We start from the raw sequence: 8362 nt of genomic DNA, 5'->3' as shown, positions 1-8362 counted from the left end.
TATAAAACAGATCAGTGTACTCAGAACTCCTCCTTACCTGATTAAAAATTGAGATTTGTGTTTTTAGGGGAGCCTAGGGTCATATAAGAATCACAATATTTGAAGAATATTTGAGGAATGGCATTTTGGTCTGCATTGCACACTGGTCATCACTGTTACATGCATTTTCTCTGCCTTCATCAAAGAAATGTTTAGATTTTTGCTGAGGCTGAGACCTGTAGTCTTTAGTTGTCGACCTTCTTTGGTACTCTTATCCGAGACCTGTATCTCCCTGGTTGCAGAATATGGAGCAGCACATCATTCTCCATTGCATGTGAACTCTTCAGACTTCCAGTCCTCCATTCTCTGGAAAAACTCTCTTAAAACCCTTCTCCTCCAAGGGCTAACTATTACCTTTCCCAACCCTAAAATTCTGCTCCTCACATTCTAGTTCCATATTCTCTTATGAGCCTGGACTTTTGAAAACAAATGTCCCCTTTGGAAGTGATCTTTTGGGTATGCTTGTATTTTTTCCCATTTCTGGGAGAAACAAAGACAAAAAACATTGCTATCTTCTTTAGACAAAGAGCTGTAAATTATTTACGACAGTGAGAATAAAATGCAAATTAATATCCCAGTACATTATTCCGCCACACACAGATTGCTTTCTGTTAAGTAGGGCTTATTTCTTCCTAGTTAACTTGAAGTTCAAGCTATTATAAAACCCATAGCCTTTATTGGATTGAAATAAGTTTTAATATTCGCAGAATTCAAAAGTAGTATTTTCAGCAATCTGTTGTTAACACAGAGTGAAACAGCAAGAGCAACCTTTTTTTTTCACCCTTTCTCTGTATCTGTTTATCAAATTGTCCACAGATGATTCAGATCGCAAGGTTTCAATTTTTTATTGGAAAAGCAAATATAATCTTTGAAACAGTATTTCTCCCACACCTGTATCTTATTTCCTCGGCATGTTCTCCAATATATTAAGATGTTCGGAGAAGCCCCCATCAAAATGATGCTGTTGCATTCCCCAAGATAGAATATCGAACAGGTTGAATGTGAATTCAAAGAAGGTAAGTGTGCTATTGAGTGATAGGAATGGAGGGACCCTGTAAAATAATACTTTTGAAGAATTTTAATATTAAATGAAATCTTGGACTGTTGAAATATCTCAAGTGGAAATAAGTTGGAAAGTAAAGAAATTTAGAAATAGAAGAGAGGAGTATTATTAACAGAAAAGAAATTATGGAATCCTAAATATTTAGCCGAACTTTACATTATGATTATCACATCAGATACTTCAGTGAGCACTTGAAACACTGTATGAAAATAAAATTCTATTATCCGTTTACTAAAGAATTAATTTAAAGAGACAATTTTCAGAAAGAGGGAAACTTTGCAAGCTTCTAGGGGAAATACAGAATTAGGTTCCTGCAAGTCTCTGGCCACAACATTTTCATCAACCGGTCAGTGTATAGCCCTGGTTGATGTGAATTTCTGTTTAAAGATGCTTTATTTAATATATATTTTTGACTTCTTAGCATTGAACTCATGGCCAACAACACTATAACTCATGCCTGAACAAAGCTTGCCAAACACGTGTGTTTACTTCATAGGGTACATCACAGCCTTCTTGAATTTAGGGACATATGCACTACTCTTGGGGGCCATTTTAAATCACCAACAAAAAATAAAAAATGCAGATAAAATGGCACTAAGGACACTGTTTACAGTATGAGAATAGGTGAATTCACAAATACAGACTCTGTAAAGAATGAAGATTCGTTGTACTTTGAAATAAATGCTTATTGTGTACCCTAAAGGAATAACCTAACTAAATATTTTTTAGAGGTTTAGTTATTTGAATTTTTAAGGTACTTTTGATTGGACAATAATTATTCAGTCTGGAACATTAATATTGGAAGTGATCTTAAAGATCAATCTTTATAGATAAAGAAGATTAATCCCAGAGAGGTGAGACAACTTTCGAAAAGTTACTTTATAAGCTACCTGGTGGCAAAACAGGACCAAAATCTCTTATTCCTTGATACTAAACCTATTTCTCTTTCTACTACTCTACCCCATACAATGTAGAATGTATTTTTTAAATTTTAATATTAAGATTGAGATTGTATCAATAATTATGTGAATTTCTGGTTTGGATCCATCAAAAACAAAGTGAGGAGTTCAGCATAGCAAAAGCAATGGATGTGCACTGATAGTCAGACCAAAATCTCTTATTCCTTGATACTAAACCTATTTCTCTTTCTACTACTCTACCCCATACAATGTAGAATGTATTTTTTAAATTTTAATATTAAGATTGAGATTGTATCAATACTTATGTGAATTTCTGGTTCGGATCCATCAAAAACAAAGTGAGGAGTTCAGCATAGCAAAAGCAATGTATGTGCACTGATAGTCAGTCTTGATGATTTCACTTTTATCAATGGCAGATCTCTAATTTTTATGACTAACCATATCATTTATTCACCATACCCATGCTCTCTACATACACACAAACCAGTTTTACTCTTCAGTCAAATTATGAGTTAACCAGGATGGATCTTAAATGCATTATTAAAATGATGAAACTAAATTAAAAAAATACTTTTATAGTGTATACAGTATCAAAAACTACATTTTCATTTCTAACTTTTATACTATATACTTATAATGCTTTAATATCTCAAACTCTTGAAAACTATGATAATGTTATTCCTTTAGCTCACTAGTAACCCCAAAAGCATTTATTTTCAAGTATGTCTGTTTTGAAATTAGAGATAGTTTACATATTGAGACACTGATGCTAACATAGACAGGTGATTGATAGGTAGATAAACAGAAAGAAATATAGGTCTTTGAAACATAAAAATCAATCTAATCATTTTTATAACATATTTTAGTGGAATATCTCTGTACTCAAGACATTTTTGTCTCTGGGATTAATGATTTTTGTTTTGTTCTCAATTGACTATAGTAACCAAATCAAATCTTAATATCCTACTGAGTTAAAGTCACTAATTATTTCAAAAAGGCAGAGGGAAAGGATTCTATCTATTGGTTTGTGATGTCTGAAGTTAGTGTTCTTCTTTAAATTTGGCTGCTATTTCTAATGGTTTGGCATAGGTCATGAACTGTCCCAGGACTTTATTTTCTGCATTAGGAAATCAAGGGTGGAACTGACAGGCTGCTGGACCAAGAGTCAGCAGACCCAGAGCTAAGAGACCACTGACTTATTGAGGGAAATTCTATTTGAGGGTGAGAGTTAATGGGATGGATAACTATCCATCTTATTTAAAGTCATTCATTAATTTAAATATTAGTTATTTTTCAAAAGGGCTATGTTTCAGAAATAATAATAATAATAATGTAGAGATTATTTTGAAGAGCCCAGACTTAGAGTCTATAATTTAATATTTATTAATATCTTAGACCTTTTCTCTATAGCATAAATTTTGGCAAAACCTAGTGTTTTCACTGTGTGAGGTATTCAGATTTCCAAGTTCTGGTTAAAATAAAGGCCAGTAATACGTTTTAAAAAACAGATTGAGATCTGTTTCTGAATACTTTCAGTAATTCTATTTTCGTTATTAATAGCAAAACCTACACAGAATCAAAAGTAATCTCAAAAATGAGTCAAAAAGAACAAACTGATGGTTAACAGAGACAGGTGAAGGCATGGGTGAAATAGGTGAAGGGGAGTAGAGGTACACACTTCCAGTTATAAAGTAAGTAAGTCACAGGAACATAATGTACAGAACAAGGAATATAGTCAGTAATGATGTGATAACTTTGCACAGTGACAAATGGTTACTAGACAGCGTGGTGAGCACTTTGTAAGGTATCTAAATGTCAAATCAACTGTGTTGTACACCTAAGACTAATATAGCATTGTATGTCAACTATTCCTTAATTAAAAAAGTAAGAAATTGATATTCTAGCTAAGAAAGAGCATGGGCTTTGGAGTCAGGCAAAATTCACTACCAGTTTCTGTTAGTCATTTGATTTCTTCAGGCAACCTCTACAAATCAGTATAATAATACCAACATCTCAGGGTGGTCATAAGTTCTAAATGAGATAATATCTATAAAGTATTTTGCATATGTATTATTTATTACTGCCTAAAAATTGCTATCAAAATTAGTGGCTGAAAACAATAAATATGGTATTTATTATCTGACAGTTTCTGTGAGTCAGGAATCTGGGCCCAGATTCTCTGAGTGTCTCTGGCCTACGTTTTCTCGTGAGGTTTCAGCCAAGCTTTTGGCTGGGTCTGAAGTGTCATTTGAAAACCCGACTGGAGAAAGATTTGCTTTCAAGCACACTCATGTGGGCTTCTGTTCTTCAAGACTGATAGATTGAGAGCCTCATTTCCCTGATGACTGTTGGCCAGAGGCCTCCTTCAGTTTCTTTTCATATGAACCTTCCACAGGGCTGCCTGACAGTATGGCAGGTAGCTTTCCCTTGAGAGAGCAGTCCAAGAAAGAGAAAGAGAACATCTAGGACATAAACCACTGTCTTTTTATAATCTAATCTCAGAAGTGACATCCCATCATTTGCACCATATTTAATTCAGCAGAAGCTGGCCAATAAATCCACTCAAAAGAAGGAGATTACAGAGTGTGAAAACCAAGAGTCGGATATCTTAGAGGCTATGTACCTTAGCACCAGGCCAGGCACAATGCCAATTTCTCATAGATATTAGTTATACTAATAATCCACTGTCCAAGTGAATTCAATCCAGCTGGTTTTTAAGCATCACTTGATCATGTCAATGATAATAACAACTTTTATACAGAGCTTGTTAAGTGCCAAGCAGTGTTTCAAGTTTTTTTTTTAATATGTATTAATTAATTTAATTCTTACAAATGATCATGTTTCTTCTACAGATGAGAAAAAAATTAGGTTACCCATGGTCACAGAACTGAGAGTGTTAGACTTCCGATTTGAACCCAAGCAGTTCCAAGCCTAGACCTTAAATTTACACTATAGTACCTCACAATACATGGCCCCTAACACTCATGAGACTTGGCCCTCTTTCATGAATGTGATTAAAGCTCTGAACCCTATTCTAGACAAATATACCAAGGCACATTTTCTATACTATTTTAGATGGTTTTCAGAAACCCAAAAGTCCACAAATAGACACCTGATTTCAAACCCTTCTTTATAATTCTCCAACTTTAATAAAATTCAGTAAAACCTAAATTTCTACACAAAACAAGCTGGTATAGTGAGAAAGAAACAGATTATGAATCAGTAGAATTGAGTTTGGATTCCAGCTCAATAGGCGAGTCATTTAACTTGAACCCACAGTTCTTTTATCTATAAAATGGACATAATAATCCTTTCTCTATAAGAACTAACATACGTTGAGTGTAAAAATTTATATATATTGCTTTGTGCCAGGCGTGGTTCCAAATGTTTTTGTTATAGTATCTCATTTAATACTTACACATCCTCCCCTTTCCCCCGTGGGCTAGATATTATAATCCTATTTCAGAGATGAGAAAACTGAAACACAACGAGGTTAGGTACCTTATCTAAGATTACATAACAAGGGGCAGAGTCAGAATTTGCACCAAGGCAATCTGATTTTGAAGTCCATATTCTTAAACGCTATACACACTGACAATAAGAATATAATAAATATGCATATTTTAAAAGCACACTATGAATGGCAAGTTCTAAAGAATTCCAAATATATAGTTGAAAGAGAAATGGAATTTATTTGCATCACAATCGTGTTAACTTCACAGCTGTGTGACATTGAACAAGAATTTTAATCTCTCTGGACCTTTGCTTCCTTAACTGTAAAAAAAAGGAAAAATCATAAATCTTGTCCCTTCCTTAAAAGAGATGCCTATGGAAAGGCATTTACTAAACTGTATAAAACATTAAATTAATGTAGGTTCTTCTTATATGCATTTATAGTTCATTTGATCCAATTTACAAAAGTCCTTAAATGGTATTTCAGTGAAACAAAAGCTTGAGTTTCTTTTATAAGGAATAATCTCCAGAATAGCAAGTCCAGCTACATTTGTTGATGTCTGTTATATTTGAATCTCAAATGCATATTTTTTAACCAGGTACCACCAAGTACCTGACTTGTGTTCTGAACACCCAAACTCAGCTGAATTTTAAATCTTCAGGAATTGGTTTGGCTTCTTCCTTAAAATTTTCTGCACTTTTTATCACAGAGAACACTTTTTAATCTTAATTTTTCATTTTAAAATACACTAAACAGCAAAATGTCAATTAACATTAGATCTGGTTTCCAGTTTGAAAACTGATGCAGTTTTACTATATGTGTATAAAAAAGGCATTATGCTATCAATGAACCATCCAATAAATAAATAAATAAATAAAAACGTAATCCCATTTACAAAGCAACACAAAGAATAAAGTAGGAATAAATTTAACTAAGGAGGTGGAAGATCTATATACTGAAAACTGTAAAACATTGATGAAAGAAATTGAAGAAGACACAAATTGATGAAAATATATTTCACGTTTGTGGGTTGGAAAAATTAATATTTTTAAAACACTCGTACTACCAAAGTGATCTACAGATTCCATGCAACACCTATCAAAATTCCAATGGCTTTTTTTTCAGAAATAGGAAAAACCAATCCTAAAATTTGTATGGAACACGAAAGACCCAAAATAGCTTAAGGAATCTTGGGCAAGAAGAGCAAATCTGGAGATATCATATAGCCTGATTTCAAACTATATTGCAAAGCTATAGTAATCAAAACAGTATGGTACTGGCATATAAAGAGATACATAGATCAATGGAAAAGAATAGAGAAGCGAGAAATCAACCTATACACACATATATATATGCTTAGCTAATTTTCTCAAGTGTGCCAAGAATACACCATAGGGAAAGGATAGTCTCTTCAATAAATGGTGTTGGAAAAATTGGATATCCACTTCAAAAGAAAGAAATTGGACCCTTATCTTACGCCACAAAAATCAACTCAATTTGGATTAGAGACTTAAACATTAAAAAAAAAGAGAGACTTAAATGTAGGACCTGAAACTATAAAACTACTAAAAAAAATAGGGAAAAAGCTTTTTGACATTGATCAATACAATTTTTTGATGTCTCCAAAAAGCACAGGTAACAAAAGCAAAAATAATTAAGTGGGACTACATCAAACTAAAAAGTTTCTTCATAGCAAAGGAAACAAACAAACAAAAGTCAACCTATAGAATGGGAGAAAATATTTCCAACCCTACTTCCAGTAAGGGGTTAATATACAAAATATGTGAATGACTCTTACATTTCAATAGCAAAAGAAACCTGAATAACCCTATTAAAAAATGGGCAAACGACAGGAATAGATATTTTTCCAAAGAAGTATTACAGTTGGCCAATAGATATATGAAAAGATGTTCAACATCACTAATCCTCATGGAAATGCAAATTAAAACCACATTGAGATATTGCCTCACATGTAGTAGAATGTCAGTTTTCAAAACGACAAGAAATAAATATTGGCAAGGATGTGGAAAAAAGAGAGCCTTTGTGCACTCTTGGTGGAAATGAAAATTGGCACAGCCATTATGAAAAACAGCATGGAGGTTCCTCAAAAAATTAAAAATAGAACTACCATGTGATTTAGCAATTTCATTTCTGGGACCTAAATCACCATCTCAAAGAAATATGTGTACTCTTGTGTTCATTACAGCATTATTCATTACAGCTAAGTTATGAAAGCAACCTAAGTTGATGGATGAATGAGTAAAGAAAATGTGACACATACATACACACACACACACACGAGAATATTATTCAGCCATAAAAAATGAAGGATAAGGAAATCCTGCCATTTATGACAACAGGGGTAGACCTTAAGGGCATTATGCTAAGTGAAATAAGCCAGAGAGAGAAAGACAAACTGTGCCAAATCATGTATATGTGAATTCTTTAAAAAAAAAAAAAAGTTGATCTTATAGAAACAGTAGAAGGGAAGTTGCCAGGAGCTGGGAGTGACAGAAATGGGAAGACATAGTTCAAATGATACTCGTTGTTTATTATAAGATAATCTAATGTGCAGCATGGCGACTATAGTTAATAATATTGTATTATATACTTCAAATTGTCTAAGAAAATAGAGCTTAAGTGTCCTCATTTAAAAAAAATAACTGTATGAATGTGTTGATTAACTTGATTGTGGGAATCATTTCATAAAGTATATGTATATCAACTCATCACATTATAACTTTAAATATGTTACAATTTTACTTGTCAATTATATCTTGATAATGCTGTAGGAAAATAAATAGGTACCAAGCATAGTATTAAGGGGGTTGACAATAGGCTAAATCTGCCTAGGTTCAAATCCTGACCCTACCACCTATTGTCTGT

This window comes from Pteropus alecto, unplaced genomic scaffold (assembly GCF_000325575.1).
Source record: "Pteropus alecto unplaced genomic scaffold, ASM32557v1 scaffold71, whole genome shotgun sequence".
Lineage (NCBI taxonomy): Eukaryota > Metazoa > Chordata > Mammalia > Chiroptera > Pteropodidae > Pteropus > Pteropus alecto.
Note: the sequence above shows the minus strand (reverse complement) of the source record.